At 37.8% G+C, this 18,603-nt stretch overlaps 1 protein-coding gene and 1 pseudogene across 2 annotated transcripts in view; both read left to right on the top strand.

Annotated features, from left to right (window-relative positions):
• Window positions 1-1,166: 1,166 nt before the first annotated feature.
• The window catches only part of SLC6A15 (solute carrier family 6 (neutral amino acid transporter), member 15), a 54,523-nt gene continuing 37,086 nt past the window's right edge, over window positions 1,167-18,603 (top strand). Inside the window, exons 1-2 of one of the 2 annotated variants that reach the window (XM_011934137.1) lie at window positions 1,167-1,282; window positions 2,084-2,266. The gene's annotated coding sequence lies outside the window, so the exon portion shown is untranslated. Of the gene's footprint in view, window positions 1,283-1,912; window positions 2,267-18,603 lie in introns of those variants that run through there. The other variant, XM_011934136.1, reaches the window with a different exon arrangement.
• LOC105506117 lies at window positions 1,996-2,629 on the top strand (annotated as a pseudogene).

Raw genomic sequence — 18,603 nt, 5'->3', positions numbered from 1 at the left:
AATAAATAAATAAATAAATAAATAAATAAATAAATAAATAAATAAATTTGTTAAAGGATTACAAAATAGTATAAATGCACATGAAGTTTGAGGCCAGAAGATCTGAATTTATTTCTCCATTCTGTCATTGAACAAGTTGTCTGACTTTTTGCAATTTTTTTGAGTATCACCACTCTCTAATCTCTAAATTAGGGAAAATCACCTCATTAATTAGTTGAGAGGATTAAATAAGATATTATTAAGCCCCAGGTACTTAGTGGGAAGCTTAAAACAATAGTTCCTTTCTCCTACTTCTCTTCATTGGCATTGAGACATAAATTAGTATCAGTCATTATGGAGGGTATCACTCTACAAATATTTTGTGACCTATGCATATGTATTGGAATTAGGTATCAGACATTACTGAAAAAGCATGAGAGAGAAATAATTTTAGTACTTCTTGGTACTACCGTGAACTATTTCTGCCAGCATATGGATAACTGTGTTTCCCACAGATAATCCTAATCCTGATCATGGTGGACACAGCTCTCCTTATTTTCTTAAAATTTTCTCAGTTGTTATTGATAACATTGGTACTGTATTTCAGTTTCTTTATATATCAACATTAAATATTTGCCTGTCACCAAAATGTGAAGTAAAAAGCAAAAAATTTCTATGAAAGGTTTATTTTGACTGTTTATTTTTTCCTGTGGTGCATCTATCAAAGAGCATTTATTTACTCATAGCAGGGGAGGGGTATCAGGGAATCAAATCTAATTTAATTTCTTAACTTTTAATTTTTCAAAGTTGGGATTGGAAGAGAGTCTGAGAAAAAGCTCTCTTGGCTGCTTTAAAAGCTAAGGATTAGTAGCAATGTTCTGACCTGAAATTTAGGTCTTGTGATTTCTTTCCAAGAGATTTTTCACTGCATGAAAAACCTGTCTGCAATGGCCTTTTTTATTTAATTCAATCTTAATTGGTTATCAACCGTAAAAATCTAAGGGATTGTTAAAAGGCCTAAAAGTGCACAAAAGTATTTTTAAGAGTAATGTTAATAACCTGGAAGTGAAAAATGTACTTTGCTAAGTTACTGAACCTTTCTACCTACATTCTAGGTTCATTTTGCATTTCTTTTAAATTTTGAATGTTTCAAGGACGGAAAATTTCATCCCTAGAGCATATGCACTGTTTAGGGGACAGTTCAGCCATTTTCAAAAGCAGGCTAAGCTTTGTGTTCAGAGATGTATATTTTAGGAATTCTCCACGTGGCATAATTACGATCATGCCTTGATTGTCAGCAGAGGTAAGTCAGGCTTCATCTTCTAATGAGACCCCTCGGAAAAGAGTCGGCTGCTGAGGCACCAACACACGGTAGGTGAGGGAGGACCAGCTTTCTAAAACGGCCTTTCATAACCTGGAGGGAATCACTGAGCGCTATCAGGCCACCGCCAGACGGAGAAGCCAATGCCCAGAGGCTTTTTCTTTCGCAAGAGATGGAAATGGCCGGCTTGTGGAGATAGGTAGGGAAAAGGGTTCTTCGGGTCACCCATTTTTTTCTAGTCCCATTACTGACTCTTAAAGAATATTCAGATGGTGCTAGGTAGCACCATGCCTATTATTATCCTCACTGAGGCAAAAGTCAGGGGCGGGTAACTGGTGTCCATTCTTTCGCTTGAGTGGGTTGGAGAAAGACGGGATGGCTGGAGGAATTTGTTTTGTTTTGCTTTGGAGCGGGCTTCCTCAGTTGCACCCCGCATCGGGCGGGCACAGCCCTGGGCTCTGGGAAGACGCCGCTGGGCAGCCGCAGTGGCCGCTGCATCAGTGGGTTTTGGGGCGGGGAGGTGCCGAGCTCAGCCTGCTGTCCTGGCTACCCCTCCGCGCCCCGCCGCCGCCCACAGCTTACCCTTCTCCTCTGCAGCCTGTAGGCGCCCGCAACACGGGCGGGCCGGGCACGTGGGCGCCTCCGTCACACCCTCACACATACACACACACACGCGCGCGCGCACAGACATACGCATGCACACGCGCACCCGCACCCGCGCGCCTGTATCCCGTGCTGTTTCCCTGACAGACACACAGGCGCTCACGAGTCTCTCCTTGCCAGCCTGCAGGGCAGCAACCCCCAAAACCCAGCTCCTGGTCCCATCCTAGGCAAGAAGCTGCTTCTCTGAAAACAGCTCCTCTTCGGCCTCCGTCACAGCCACCTGGACCCTACCCTTTCGCGACTGCTGCTGCTCCTTTCGGGACGTGGAAGCAGCAAAAGGCTCTTGGTCAAGACACACTGACGGTAATGGCAAGCGCCTACGCTAAGGGCACAACTGGGGATGAGGTGGGGCTCGCCATTAGCCACCCAGGAGCCTGGGCACCAGCACAGGGAGCGAATTGGCAGACGGATGCCGGGAAGGACTCGCTGCGTCCTGGGGTGGGAGGAGGGAGGGCAGCTCAAAAGCCCTGGGAGGGAGAAGCTGGGCTGGGCGGGCAACCTTCTAACTCTGCACCTCTGCACAATCAGGGTGTGGGGCGACAGGCTGCACATGTAAGGGGAAGCACATGGGTTGAAACGTGCCGCCATCCTTCCTTCCCGTCGTGGAAATTACCCACAGCATCCCCAGAGACCTACTCGTTTCCAAGTCAAGTCGGGGTTGGTTGAAGGGTGGGGTCCAACATGGGGAAGTCCAAGAGGAAAGTTGGGAGGGTCGGGGAAGAGAGAGGCGCGAGGTGAATTGGAAGCTAAACCTCGTGCAGGTGGGCGATGGGGCGGGGAGAGCAGAGAGCTTTATTCCTCATTCGCTTCCGTTCGCTTTTGCAAAGGCAGAAGGCGACTACCGAGGACAGAGTGTTTTCACGTGACCACAGTTCCCTTTTGCTTGAGGTATCCTGTGATAAATGGCCCGAAAGGGGGTCTTTCGCCGTGCAAAAGGCACGTGGCTGCTGGAGAAATCACGGCTCCTGTGTTTCTGCGCACCTGGAATTTGAGAGTGTGGCGGTGAGGGTAGTGCTGCTGGGATTCTAAGAAGATGGGAATCAGTTAGAAACCCAGATCGTTTCTACCTTTCTTTCACTAGGCTGTTCTGTGTGTGACTGGGAAGACGGTATTGAGTACAGGGAAAATCTTGCACTCTAACGTAGCGCACCAGCGTGATACATAAGAATGAATCAAGACGCCCGAGGCGTTCGGTGGCAGGCATGACCCACCCAGTGGCACAGGCTGCGGGAGCGGGAATTATTTTCCCTGAGCTGAGAAGCAGCATTTGATATACATTTGAGGAAAGCAAAGCCCCGAGGCTCGCGCTCTCCAGCGTCCCGCTCTCCCTTTCCATCCTCCCGCTTTCCCTTACCATCCTCCTCCCTAGCTGGGAAAGGCTGGAGTAAGACGGGGCGGGGTCCGGACTCCGGCGCAGTGACGTAAGCAGTGTTTGGGTGCTTATGCAAATGAGTCTGCGACCGTTTCTTCTGGTCTTGCCATTTTCCCCTCCAGATCTTAAAGGTAGACTCAATCTTAGTCTGCACCATCCTTGCGGTTCACTACTTAAGACGTATGGGAGAAATGAAGGATTTGCTTTATATGCTGCCTTTGGTCTCCTTATAGCCCATCCTGTAAAAGCTATTTTCTACCTGTCAATGCCTGATTGCTTTTCCACGACACCAGCAACAAAGTGTTTGCTTTGAGGAATTATTCTCTGCAGACACAACCCTCATCAAGCCCCTCACCTACTCAGTCTCATTTCTGCAAGAACAGTGCTGAAATACAGACCTACTTATGTCTTAGGCACCTAGTACTGGGCTTGACTTGTACGTTCTTAATAAATGCTTAATGATGGACTAAAATTTTTTTGAACAGTGTCAGGTTTTGAAGGGAAGGCAAGGGTTAAAGACACACACACACACATACACACACACACACACACACACACAGAAAGAAGGCGGCTCAACAGCAAATTCAGGCTTTCTGTCCAGCATAAAACCTACAGAAGTGGGGGACCCGGCTAATGCCAGAGCCCGCTGCCACTTACAGGCTGGGTCAATTTAAAGGTATGGGCAGAAGGGATCTGAGCAGTATGCCTTGGTGCCCGGCGGGATGTTAATAAGATGCTTCCGTGAAGAGGCAGTTCTGGCCCTTGTTCCGGCGGAATGTCGTTCTGTTCAGGGTGTTCTTTGGACCTTTGTCCAACAAGATATGATAGGGATGTCTCTTTAATTGGGCCTTTGTCCCCCTTGTGGACAGTTGGTTAGACGGGATGTTTCTCACAGCTCGAACCCCTGTGAAATGTTTCGCTTTGACCAAGGTCTGCAAAACAGCAGGGAGCTTACAACATGGTGCAGTTTGGACTAATAAACAGTATGTATTTTTTTCTTTCATATTAAATTCAAGATATTCGACCGTGAAAATCCGGTGATTTTCAGTCTGTGTTTTTGTTTTTGTTGTTGTTTTTTTTTTTTTTTTAGGATGACAGGAATTAATAGGATTTTTAAAGAAAGATAATACTTTACTGTTGATAAGCTTTTCTTTTTTCTGATTGCACGTTATATACTTGATTGAAAAAGTATTTTATAATTCTAATATAGTTAACTCAAGATATAATATTTTAATGGAATAAAGAAAGGCATTTTTATATGTTTCTAGGAGATAAGTACACTATCACTCAATAAATATGAAATAATACGGAATCTTAAAACTGGATAACAGTTATCAGAGATGCCAATAATCAGATGAGATGCCTTCCTTATCACCTACTGAAACATTTAAAATAAGTCAAACTAGTTACTAAAATCTAAAGTCCATATTCATAGTTATTACCTTACCCAGTGATCATAGTTGAAGTTGTAAATATGCTTCTCCTGTCATAAAATAAAATGTGCATGTGAATAGGTAAGATATTTGCATACTTTTTAACTCTGGGAGTATATCATCTAGGCAATTCAATCATTGACTTAGAATGGCAGACCCAAAAGAGACCATGGTGGCTATCAAAAGCTCCTAAAAACGTTTCTTTCATTTCTCAATGGACCTCTCACCTTGTGGAAGAGTATGTTAATTCTTTATTACTACATATATATGCATGATAGGATATATTAGTATATTCCTATGCAGCTCTGCAGAGTAGATTTTGAAATGGTTTCTCAGCAGATGATATTAATAAAAATCCACAGGCATAGTTAGATGCATGAACAACATTCAAGGTTACACAGCAGGAGTCATTAGATTTATTTCCCCCTTACTTATAACACTGCTCTTCTGGCAGTCTTTACTAAATAATTTTTGATATATTTATCTGCTTAAACATTAACTTTGACCAGTAATTATCATCTCTTTTTCTGTGAACAACAAGCCCTAGAAATAAACTGGGTTATAGGGCAATTTTAAATGCATAGTATCACTTGACACAGGGCAGAGTTGTAAGTTGTGTTGAGCCTTGAAGGTCACTTTATTTCCTCGTGATTAATGTGCTAAGGTATCTTTTCACGTAAGATCAATTGATTTTTATTTTTAAGTAGAATGCATACTTTGGGAACTTCTTTACCTATCAGATTGGCAAAGATCAAAGAGATTATTTGTTATACAGAAGAGGGCAGAAGAAAGCAGGTACTGTCATGCATTGCTGGTGATAGTGCAAATGGACACAATTTTTATAAAGGGCTATTTGTTAATATTTATGAAAACTATAAGAGCTCATACCTTTTGATCAAGCTATTCCAGTTCTAGAAGTTTATTCTATAGATATGGAGATGCAAGATATACAAAGTAATTTGTTGGAACATTGTAGTAGCAAATTATCAGCGGTGATCTAAATATATGGTATACCTATACCAATCAATATCATACAGAAGTTTTTCTAAATGAAGCTATTACATTGAGATCAAAAGTTTCAAAGAGTTTATTTGAGTGAAAAACTAAGAGGTAGAATTATGCACATCGTAATTGTTGTGTAAAAAGAAGCAGATTGGGGGCTGGTGGGGAGAAAACATATATTAGCTTGAATATACAGAGAATGTTTAAGTGTGTATACACACACACACACATATATGCTAGTATATACAGAAAATATTTATTGAAGATTTTGATTACTTATTGGGAGGTATAGATGGTACAGTATATTCTAGGGAGAAAGGGTAGGAAGATATATATATTTCTTTACTCTGTGCCCTTTAATACCATATTATAGTATTCTGTATTCAAAATATAAATACATAAAATATTTTAAAGTGAAGACAGAGGCAAATGAACACCTTTGGTAGAGTTTTATTCATTCATCACATGTCATGGAATTAGTAAGGTACAAAAGTCAATGAGTATTTTGACTACTCCCTGATTTTTGTTATTGCTTCTGAATTTACAAGAAAGTTTCCTCTTTCCAGAGTTTCAGTAATAAAATTATATTGTAGAAGCATATTTAGTACTTGATGCAATAAAGTTTGCCAATTATACTAGCAAAAAAAAAAGGCATAATTTTAGGGTATTAAAAAAAGTCTTAATTTTGAGATGGGAGTTGAGTCCCATGTAGTTGGTAAGAAATAACACAGAGTTCTTGTAAGCGCTTGACAATATAACATTGTGTAATGACATTTACACAATACATATAACATTTTGTAATAACTATATGAAAGTTTCCTAATCAGAATATTGACATTGATACAGTCAAGTTACAAAAGAGTTCCATCACATAAGGATTCCCTGTGTTGGCCTTTTATAACCACAACCACTTCACTCCAGTCCCCAGGCTCTCCTTAACTCCTGGCAACCTCTAATCTGTTCTCCATATTTAATTTTTGGTCATTACAAGAATATTATAAAAATGTAATCATACAGTATTCAATGTATTTGAATTGATGTTTCACTCAGCATAATTTTCTGTAGGTTCATCTAAGTTATGTATATCAGTAGATTTTGCTGAGTAGTACTTAATGGTATGGATGTGCCAGAATTTATAATTATTTACCCATTGAATGACATCTGGATTATTTCTAGTTTAGGGTTATTGTAAATAAAACTGCTATGGACAGTCCTGCGTAGGCTTTTCTGGAGCATAAATTTTCATTTATCTGGGATAAATGAGAACACTTGCTCAGTTATATGGTAGCTGTGCGTTTAGTTTTTAAATAAACAGTCAAACTGTTTTCCAGAGTGTTTGTACAATTTTACATTCTCACCAGTAATGAATAAATGATCCATTTTCTCTGCATCCTTGCCAGAATTTGGTTGTCACTATATTTTGGCCATTCTGATAGGTATATAGCAACATCTCATTGTATTTTAAATTTGCATTTACCTAATGGCTAATAATATCGAGCTTCATTTCATGTGCTTATTTGTCATTCATATATTATATTCAATGAAATGTCTGTACATATTTGCTTATTTTATTTATAATGGTGTGTGGTTTTTTTTTTTTTTTTCCTCCCGAGACGGAGTCTGGCTCTGTCGCCCAGGCTGGAGTACGGTGGCGTGATCTCGGCTCACTGCAAGCCCTGCCTCCCGGGTTCACGCCATGCTCCTGCCTCAGCCTCCCGAGTAGCTGGGACTACAGGCGCCCGCCACCACGCCCGGCTAATTTTTGTATTTTTAGTAGAGACAGGGTTTCACCTTGTTACCCAGGATGGTCTCGATCTCCTGACCTCGTGTTCCGCCCGCCTCAGTCTCCCAAAGTGCTGGGATTACAGGCGTGAGCGACCGCGGCTGGCAACGGTTGAGTTCCCCGACCACCCGCCCCAGACCAAGTCTCGCTCTTGTGCCCCAGACTGGAGTGCAATGACACAATCTCAGCTCACTGCAACCTCCGCCTCACTAGTTCAAGAGATTTCCCTGCCTCTGCCTCCCTAGTATAGTAGCTGGGATTACCGGCGACTGCCACCACACCCAGCTAATTTTTGCGTTTTTCCTAGAGACGGGATTTCACCATGTTGGTCAGGCTGGTCTTGAACTACTGACCTCAGGTGATCTGCCCGCCTCGGCCTCCCAAAGTGCTGGGATTACAGGCGTGAGCCATCGCGCCCGGCAACGGTCGGGTTTTAAGAGTCTTTATATATCCTAAACACCAGTCCTTTGTGACCTTCAAATATATTCTCCCATTTTTAAGCTTTTTTTTTTTTTTTCATCCTCTTAATAGGTTCTTTCACAGAGCAAAAGTTTCAAATTTCGAGGCCCAGTTTACCAGTTTTCGTGTTGCTGAATCCTGCTTTTGTCATGTCTAAGGGTTCTTTGGTTAACCCTAGATCTCAAAGATTTAATCTGATGATTTGTTTCTTAAAGTTTTATATTTTCCACCTAAGTTTGTGATTCATTTTGAATTAATTTTTGTATAAGGTGTGAGGTTTAGGTTCAGGGTTATACTTTTGCCTAGGGTTGTCCAATTATTTCCAGAACGATTCGTGGAAAGAGCTACTTTTTTTCTCCATTGAAATTGCTTTGGTACCTTTATTAAAAATTAGTTGGGCATATTGTGTGCACTTCTTTCTGGGTAGCCTCTTCTGTTACATTCATTTTTGGCTATCCTTTCACCAACCTCACATAGACTTCATTACTGTAACTACATAATAAGTCACGAAATTAGAAAGAATCATTCCTCCCACTTCATTCTTCTGTTTAAAATTGTTGTAGCTCCTCTAATTTTTTGCCTGTTCATATAAATTTTGAAATAATCTTCTTTGTAGAAAAATGTCACTGATATTTTGATAGGAATTCATTTAACCATATATCAATTTAGGAAAATCTGACATCTTTCCTAGGTTGAGTTTTCTAATCCATGAACATGGCATGTCTTCCCATACATTTAGATCTTCTTTCATTTACTTTATCAGCACTTTCTAGTTTTCAGCAACAAATGTACCATCCAGGTTTTGTTACATTTTTGTGTAATTATGTCAGTTTAATGATTATAAATGCTATTGCGTTTTTAATTTGTGTCCATTTGTTTATTGCTAACATATGGAACTATAAATGATTTGTGTATGTTTACCTTGTATTCTGTGATTTTTTTGGATTATTATTCTAGAAGGTATTTTTGTAGATTCATTAGAATTTATAATATAGACAATCAGAATGTCTGCAAAAAAAATTGAATACTGTATTATTAGCATTCATATAACATCCTTGAAATGACCAAAAAATAAACATGGAGAACAGATTAGAGGTTGCCAGGAGTTAAGGAGAGCCTGGGGACTGGAGCAAAGTGGTTGTAGTTATAAAAGGCCAACACAGGGAATCCTTATGTGATGGAACTCTTTTGTAACTTGGCTGTTCTTCTTTCTTAATTTATGTGACTTATACATAAATTTGTAACTTGACTCTTCTCCTTTCTTGATGTATGTGACTTATACAGTTAGCTTTCTGTATCTTAGGTTCTGCATCCACAGATTCAACCAATGCAGATGTGAATCTAATACTTGTGGGATGCAGGACACACAGATGAATGTGGGACTTGAGCATCTGAGGATTTTGGTATTTGTGGGAGGTCCTTGAACAATGCCCCTTGGATGCTAAGGGGTGACTGTATTTCCTTCTCCTTTCCTTATGCCACTGCTTAGAACTTCCAATACTATATTCAATAAGAGTGTGAGAGTAGATGTTTTTGTCTTGTTTCTTATCCTGAAGGAAAAGCATTTAGTTTTTCACTGGTAAATATAATGTCAACTGTAAAATTTTTGTAGATGCTGTTGATCAAGTTGAGAAAGTTTCCCTCTATCCCTAATTTTTGACATTTTTGATCATAAATGGATATTGAGTTTTGTCTTTTCTGGATCAGTAGATATAGTCATGTGATTTTTCCTTTAGTCTGTTATTATTGTATATTACATATTGATTTTTGAATATTGAACCAAACTTGAATACTTAGAATAAACCCTACTTGGTTATGGAATATAATTTTTTTTATACATCGCTGAATTCTGTTTTCTAACACTGTGTAAAGGAATTTTGTGTCTATATTCATTAGGAATATTGATCTGTAGTTTTTTATTTTTTCCTATGATCTTTGCCTGGTTTTGGTATCTGAGTAATACTGCTTTCATAAAATGAAATTCGAATTATTCTATCATCTTCTATTGTCTAAAGAGATTGTGTAGAATTGGTGTTAATTCTTCTTTAAATGTTTGGTAGAATTTTCCAGTGAGATTTCTTTTGTGACAGTTTTAAAATTATGCATTCAACTTCTTTATTAGTTATCTAGCTATTAAATGATCTATTTCTTATTGGCTAAGTTATGATAGTTTGTGTTTTTTAAGGAACTGATTGGTTACACTAAGTTACTAAATGTATGTGTGTAGAGTTTATGTTAGTATTCTCTCGTGGTCATTTTGATGTCTGCAGATTTTGCAGTGATAATTTCTGTTTCACTTATGATTTCCAAGATGCCTTAAGCATGAAATTGACTATATGCATCTTTACATATGATTCACTAAATGTGGCTTGGAAAGTTAATACCTATTTTATGGTTAAAATAAAATTACTGTGTGTATTTAAACATATAAACCACATATCCTCTACATAGATCTTGCCACATTGTGAAGATTATTGGACAGTATTTTAAATTTCAGTAAAGTTTGTTTAATTTTAGTTAAATCCAATACATAATTAATCGTATCCATAGACAAATGTTTCAGGTATCTATTGCTACACAACAAACCATTCTACAACATAGTGTCTTAAAATAACGACTTTTTAAAATTATTCTTCTGTGAGGTGGTTGGGCTCATTTGGATGGTTCATCTGTTCTGATTGGTGTTAGCTGGCAATTCAGCTAGGGTTGGAATATCAATACCTTTTTTCCTATGTCTGGAACTTCACCTCAGATGATGGTTGCTTGAGACAATTTCTCGCTCTCGCTCGCTCTCTCTCTCTCTCACTCTCTCTCTCTCTCCCTCTTTCCATGTGGGGGTTTTAGCAGGAGAAGTAGACTGTTTTATATGGTGCCTAGCTTCCAAAAGAGGGAAAGCAGAAACTGCCGAGCTTCTATAGCCTTGGAACTTGCATAGTTTCACTGCTGCTGCCTTCTGGTCAAAGCAAGCTCAAAGTTAACCCAGATTTAAAAGAAGGGAAAACAGCCTACTATAGCAAATCACTATGAAAGATCCAATAACATTTTATAAGGATTTATGAACAAATAAAACATATTCAGTGCCTTTAAATTATTATTTTTAGAAAACATAGTATACATTAGTTTAAATAATAGTATATGCCTCCTAAAGATTGGTCCAATTCCTACTCCCTGACATCTGTAAATGTTACCTAATTTGGAAGAAAAGTCTTTGCAGATGAAGTATTGAGATGAAGATATGATTTCAGAAGATCCAGGTGGGCCCTACATGCCATGACAAGCATCTTTATAAAAAAGATGGAGAAGGATATTAGACTAAAGTAGAAAGAAGTAGGCAATCTGACCACAGAAACAGAGAATGCCGTAATGAGGCCACAAACTGAGGAATGCCAGCAGCCACCAGAAGCTGGAGAAGGCAAGGTTCACACTCTCCCCTAGAGCTCCCGAGAAAATACCGACCTGGTAACGCCTTGATTTTGGTTGACTGAAACTTATTTTAGATTCTTTGGTCTCTAGAAGTATGAAAGAATACATTTCTGTTGTTTGAGACATTAAATTTGAAGTAATTTGTTAAAGCAATCTTCAGGAAATGAATATAATGCCTAAGTCTGAGGTGTTCTTAATATGTTAATAAAACTTTGTTTTAAAAACTTTTTCTCTACTTCAGAAATCTTTAAAAGAATTTTGAAAGATTGTCTGCCTTTGGTTCACAGAAATCAACAAAAATATACTCCAATTTATGAAAATTGCTTTATGATTATAATTAATTTTGAAATAATTACAATTTCACAGAAGGGTGCACATGGAGGTCTGTGCACGATTTACTTGACTTCCCCACCACTTTAACCGCCACCTCGCCTGGTAGTTGGTAAGACACAGTACTGTATCAAAACCAGCATATTGATGTGGCATAATCCACAATATGTCTATGTTTATAGCTCTATGAAATTTTACAAAATGTGTACCTTCTTGTATCCCTTACCACAATGAAGATAGTAACCTGCTACTCTTTTTTTTTTTTTTTTTTTTGAGACAGAGTCTGGCTCTGTCGCCCAGGCTGGAGTGCAGTGGCCGGATCTCAGCTCACTGCAAGCTCCGCCTCCTGGGTTCACGCCATTCTCCTGCCTCAGCCTCCCGAGTAGCTGGGACTGCAGGCGCCCGCCACCTCGCCCGGCTAGTTTTTTGTATTTTTTAGTAGAGACGGGGTTTCACCATGTTAGCCAGGATGGTCTCGATCTCCTGACCTCGTGATCCGCCCATCTCGGCCTCCCAAAGTGCTGGGATTACAGGCTTCAGCCACCGCGCCCGGCCCGTTTTTTGCTTTTTTTTTTTTTAGTAGAGACAGGGTTTCACTGTGTTAGCCAGTATGGTCTCGATCACCTGACCTCGTGATCCGCCCGTCTCGGCCTCCCAAAGTGCTGGGATTACAGGCTTGAGCCACCGCGCCCGGCCCCTGCTACTCTTTTATAAGCACACCCACTTACCCTCTCTGTCCCTAACACTTCAAACCATGGATATGTTGTTCATTTCTATAATTACGTTATTTCACAAATGTTATATAAAAATTGTTATATATGTATTTCTTTGAAATTGGCATTTTTATATTGTTTTCACTGAGTATCATTTCCTTTAGGAACATGCAAGTTGTTGCATGTATCAGTAGTTTTTTTTAATGCTGAGTAATGGTTCATGGTGTGAATGTAGCACAATTTAACCATTCACCCATTAAAATGCGTACTGGATAGTTTCCCGTTTTCGACTATTATGAGTAAAGCTGCTATGGACATTTGTATACAAGTTTTGTAAGTCTTTTTTTTATTTTTCTGTGATATATCCCTGAAATATAGTTGGTGGATACTATGAGAAGTCTTTATTAGTGTTAAAAGTAACCAAGCTTTTTTTCAGAGTGACTGTACTATTTTACATTTCTACCAGCAACATGTGATTGATTTAGTTTCTACATGTCCTCACCAATATTTGGTGTTATTACTTTAAAAAACAAAGTTTAGCCATTCTGACAAGGGTTATATTTATAGTCCACCTTTTGGGAAAAAATATATTTATTTAATGAAGGATAAATTGTGACTTGGTATTGCTATTTGTAAAAAAAAGAATTCCTTTCCTTTTGAGTGGTTCTGTAATTTTTTATTTTATAACTTAATGCAAAAATTTTATGTAAAGGGGATATAATTTGCAAAAAAAATCATATTTTTCATCAAGATTATTATTTCAGTATTTCACCAAATCTCTTGATGAAACTTTTTACTCTGTAATTATACCATAACTATAAACTAATCAGCATGTGGTGACAAATTTTCTTGAGCATTACAGTATGATCCAAATTTTGATTTGATTTGAATGGTCTTTATTTTTGTCCTATATTAGAAAATAGAATAATGAATTGCATTTGAATCTGTAAATAATTAATTCTGTGTTCAGATTAGTTTATATTTAAATAAAACTTTTTTTTCAGTGAAATTTTGAGTTGTCAAAGTCAGGGAGATAATTTACTGGTGTTCTAGTGCTTTATTATAGAATATTAAGCTTGTGACAAATGCCAAAAATTAGCCAGTGCAGACATATCTGTTTGAGTCATCCATCATTTATGTCAGATGCAGATACTTACCTGCTACTTCAAGTGTTTGCATATTTTCCCTGGAAATGTTAAAAATGTAATATAATTTCAAAAGAGATTGTAACAATGGCTTGGGAGGTAGAAAGTTTTGAAAGATGGAACAAGAATGGCAGAAAGTATTGAGTTAATTTTGTAGTGAACATATTATATAGCAAGACTGGTCAAGATAAAAACAAAGAAAAAGACCTATTACCAATATCAGTAATAAAAATGAGATATGATGGCAAATTCTATGTATGTTTTAAAAACTGTGAAATGTTACAGAACACTTTATGGCAATGAATTTGGCACCTTACGTAAAATGGACAAATCCCTCAAAAAGATGGCTTACCAAATGTAAAACAAGAAAAGGAAAATCTTAGTAGCTGTATATCAATGAAATAAATTGAATTTTTAATTTAAAACATTTTCAGAAAGAAAACCCCAAACCTAGATGATTTGGGTTATTGGTGAGTGCTGCCAAACTTTTAAAGAAGAAATAAAACTAATTCTACACACATACTCTCAGAAAATAAAAGAGAAATCATTTTAAAGCTTTCTAAGACACCACCAAAACCAGAGAAACAAAATAAATTTATATATATATATATATATGTATGTATATACCCACTTTCCCATGAATGCAGTTGAAAGAAAATCTATAACAAAATATGGCAGATTTATTTTAGTGATGTATTAAAAAGTAATTCATCATGACCAAGTGAGGTTTGTTTCATAAATGAAAGATTGTTTTAAGATACAAAAGCAACGAATATGGGATATTCCATATCAATAGATGAAGAAAAATAACTACCACATTGAACTAGGAATATAAAGTAACATATCTAAACTAATAAAGGGATCTATGAAAAAATTGCCCAACTAATATTGTACTAGGGAAACATTGACTATTTTTCAAGTAACACTGAGACATAAATGAAGATGTTTGCCTTTAGCATATCTAGTCAATATTTTGGTGGATGTCTTAACCAGTAAAATAAGTCAAGAGAAAGATATAAAAGTAAACAATTATACAAATGAAAATTAAATTATCATTATTGACTGATGACCTGATTATGTAAGTGGAGGTCCTCCGGGATCTTAGAAAGATACAAAACTTGATTTAGCATCTTTGTGGGTAGAAGCCTATATTAAAAATCAGTTATATTCCACATACTAGCAAAATACAATTGAAACCTGTAACTAAGAAAAGAATTTGCAATCATACCCCAAACACACATTAATCAGAGATAAATTTAACAAAAGGTGTGCAAGAGCAATACAATAAATCTCTGAAGCACTGCTGAGATAAATTAAAGGCATGAAATAAATAAAAAGATACACCAAGTTTATAGACTGGAAAACTCAATTGGTTAGATGTCAGTGTTCCCCAAATAGATCAATAAAATCAACATAATTCAATTTTAAATCCTAGTAGGCTGTTATTGTTGTGTGTGTGTGTGTGTGTGTGTTTTTTTTTTTGTGGTGGAAATTGTCAAGCTGATTTCAAAATTTATGTGGAAATCAAAGAACCCAGAATAGGTGAAACAATCTTGAGAAAGAACACAAAAAGCAAAATGGTTGGGGTTAAGAACCACTGAGATGGAAATTTATTATCATGGTTATAAAAATTTTGGATCTAGTATTAAGTGCTTCAAAATGGATTTATTTTGAAAAATATATGAAGATAACTAAAGCAATACAAAAAAAGAAAGCTTAAGAAAGAGGTAAATATAAGTTCAGAGTTAAATAATGTGAAGTTCCCAACATATTTGTGTATTTATGTTCATATACAGAGACAGATGAATGGAAATAGAGCAGTAGTTTTTGATTCATAATTGGTGTGCCATTTGGGGTTTTTTGCAATCTGTAGAAACTTATGCTGGATAAGAGGCAAAAGAAAAGTAATATTGGCAGCCACAGGAGCTCAAAGAAACAATGGGGTGCTTGGCAATGAAATGGAAAAGGACAAGAATGAAAATAGTTCTGAAAACCAGGAACCAAAGTCCATGACTACGGCAGTATTTACAGCCTGGGCATAATGTCTTTGATGGAATTGGATGACATGCCTACTTTTTTAATCTCTTTGTGCCTCTCCTCAGGACTAAAACTCGGCCGGGCGCGGTGGCTCAAGCCTGTAATCCCAGCACTTTGGGAGGCCGAGACGGGCGGATCACGAGGTCAGAAGATGGAGACCATCCTGGCTAACACGGTGAAACCCCGTCTCTACTAAAAAATACAAAAAACTAGCCGGGCAAGGCGGTGGGTGCCTGTAGTCCCAGCTATTCGGGAGGCTGAGGCAGGAGAATGGCGTAAACCCGGAAGGTGGAGCTTGCAGTGAGCTGAGATCCGGCCACTGCACTCCAGCCCGGGCGACAGAGCGAGACTCCGTCTCCCGTCTCAAAAAAAAAAAAAAAAAAAAAAAAAAAAAAGACTAAAACTCAAGGGAGGTGGAAACTAAGCAGATGCTGAATTTTTTTCAAAGATAGTGGCAGTATTTTTTTTTTTCCTCTCTACGCATGCCTTTTGCAGTAGGGTTTTTTTGCCCCTTCCATCAAAAAGTAAGGTTTATCTCTACTCTTGAATCAGTGTGGACTTAGGTTTGAGACTTTCTTTGGCCAACGAGGCATTAGCAAATGTGAACTAGAGAGAGGCTCCAGTACCACTTGTGCATTGGACTCACCTTTTTTTTTGGCTACGGTTGGAAATCTGAGCTACAATATGAACAAGTTGCAGCTTGTATTTTGGAGAGATTACTTATAAGCAAACCAAAGTGCTCCACCTGATAGCCTGCCTTTTGCTAGAATGTCAGTTAGACCATATTAGACCACCTCCTTGGAACTGACAGATCACTGCAGTGCAGGACCGAATTCAAGAACAACTGATCGTGTAAACCTGGTTCACACTGCTAATCCAGAGAATCATGAGCGAATTAAACTGTTTTTCAAAGCCACTAAATAGAGAGGATATTTGATGTGCAGCAATGGATATCTGAAACAAACAAAAAAGTTGTGTTAAGGAGAAAATTAGAACATGTAGCATTGGCTCTAGACTTAACATTGTCCTTAATATTACAGAAGCATATGCAACAAATCAGTTATAGTCTTCGTGTTGTGAAAATCATAGTAAAAAAAGAGAGAATATATTGAGTCCTCTCAGTGTGCTGACATTGACTTTATGCACTTTTTTAGTAGATAAGTATATTATTGTTCTCATTTTATAAATGAAGAAACTGAAGCACAGTTTAGTAACTTGGCCAGGGTCATAAAACCATAAGTGACAGAGTTACAATTTGCACTTAAGATAATCTCTTTCTAAAATCTATATTTAAATATTTGGGAACAATACATGTCTTTTCACATCAACACATATTGATTCTTATAATATCACATTACAATTAAATAGGATAGATTATATGAAAACATGAAGAGCTTAAGGTCATTATCCTCTTTTACATAATAAGGTTTTTTTTTTTTTTTAAGACAGATCTTGCTCTGTCACCGAGGCTAGAGTGAAGTGGTGCTACCTCGGCTCACTGCAACATCCACCTCCTCGCTCAAGTGATTTTTGTGCCTCAGCCAACCAAGTAGCTGGGACTAAAGGTGCTTTTTTGTAGTTTTTGGTAGAGATGGGGTTTCACCATGTTGGCCAGGCTGGTCTCGAACTCCTGGCATCAAGTAATCTGCCCATCTCAGCCTTCCAGTGCTGGCATTATAGGTGTGAGGCACTGAGCCCAACCAAGTCATATTTACACAGTATCTATTACTTCCTACATGAAAGATGAGCATATTTTCACACTTTTATTTCTTTTTCTCCTCTCATTTCAATTTTTGATTTTATTTGTATAACTTAATTCATAATTGTCCCCTGCACATAATTTCTATAAAATGTAAACCGTATCTCCTTGTTTAAATTAATGTTCACTTCTATTCTTTAACATGGCTCCTCTTTACTAAGATCTTTTACTTTGTTTTCTCTCTTTGGCTAAATTTTATGATTATTTAGTCTTTCCCTCCATTCCCCACTCCTTCATCCCATAGCACTCATCATTTCTGTCATGCATAGGAATATTTGCCTATGGCTTTTATAATCAGAATACAAATTAATTGGGTATAAAATTGGAAATCACATATTTTTCTCTTAGTTTTATTGAAATTAATGAATATTATAAGAAGTGTTTTAATTTCATCTATTAATGAATATTATGAGAAGTGTTTTAATTTCATCTTTCTAATTCTGCTTGAAATCCCTAGGAATTCTTTATCTTAGTAATTTCTCAGTGTTTATTCTTCTATATTATTACTATTTGCAAATACAAGTCTTCAAGCAAAACCTCTGCTTTTCTTGTAGTATTTTGTGTTTTATTAATTGTATTATTGTGTTTGGCTATACCAATTAGAAGTTTGTTAGATTACCTTTAGCTGACTTCAGTTTCCACTAGCTTTCTTCTAAATTACTTTAAGATATTTGTACCCTTTCATTTCTTTTTTGTGAACTTTCTTTACATCTGTGCTCCATGTCTCAGATATAGTTTCAGTACTGTTTATTCTAGTTTCTGTTGTTTCTTTTTCTATTTTATTTTATTTTATTTTATTTTGAGACGCAGTCCTGCTCTGTCACCCAGGCTGGAATGCAGTGGCGTGATCTCGGCAACCTCTGCCTGCAACTTCTGCCTCCCTGGTTCAAATGATTCTCCTGCCCTAGCCTCCTAAGTATCTGGGATTACAATTGCCCGCTACCACACCCAGCTAATTTTTATATTTTTTTAGTGGAGAGGGAGTTTCACCATATTGGCCAGTCTGGCCTCGAACTCCTGGCCTCAGGTGATCCACCCACCTAGTGCTCCCAAAGTGCTGGGTTTACAGGCATGAGCCACCACGTCCCACCTTCAGTTGCTTCTAATGTGATTTTTAGCCCCCTGATGAATTCTCCCATTTCTGGTGTTCATCCACTTACCTTTTTCTTTCAGTTAATCTTTTA

This window comes from Colobus angolensis, unplaced genomic scaffold (genome assembly GCF_000951035.1).
Source record: "Colobus angolensis palliatus isolate OR3802 unplaced genomic scaffold, Cang.pa_1.0 Scaffold131, whole genome shotgun sequence".
Classification (NCBI taxonomy): domain Eukaryota; kingdom Metazoa; phylum Chordata; class Mammalia; order Primates; family Cercopithecidae; genus Colobus; species Colobus angolensis.
This window is presented reverse-complemented; position numbering and strand designations above follow the sequence as displayed.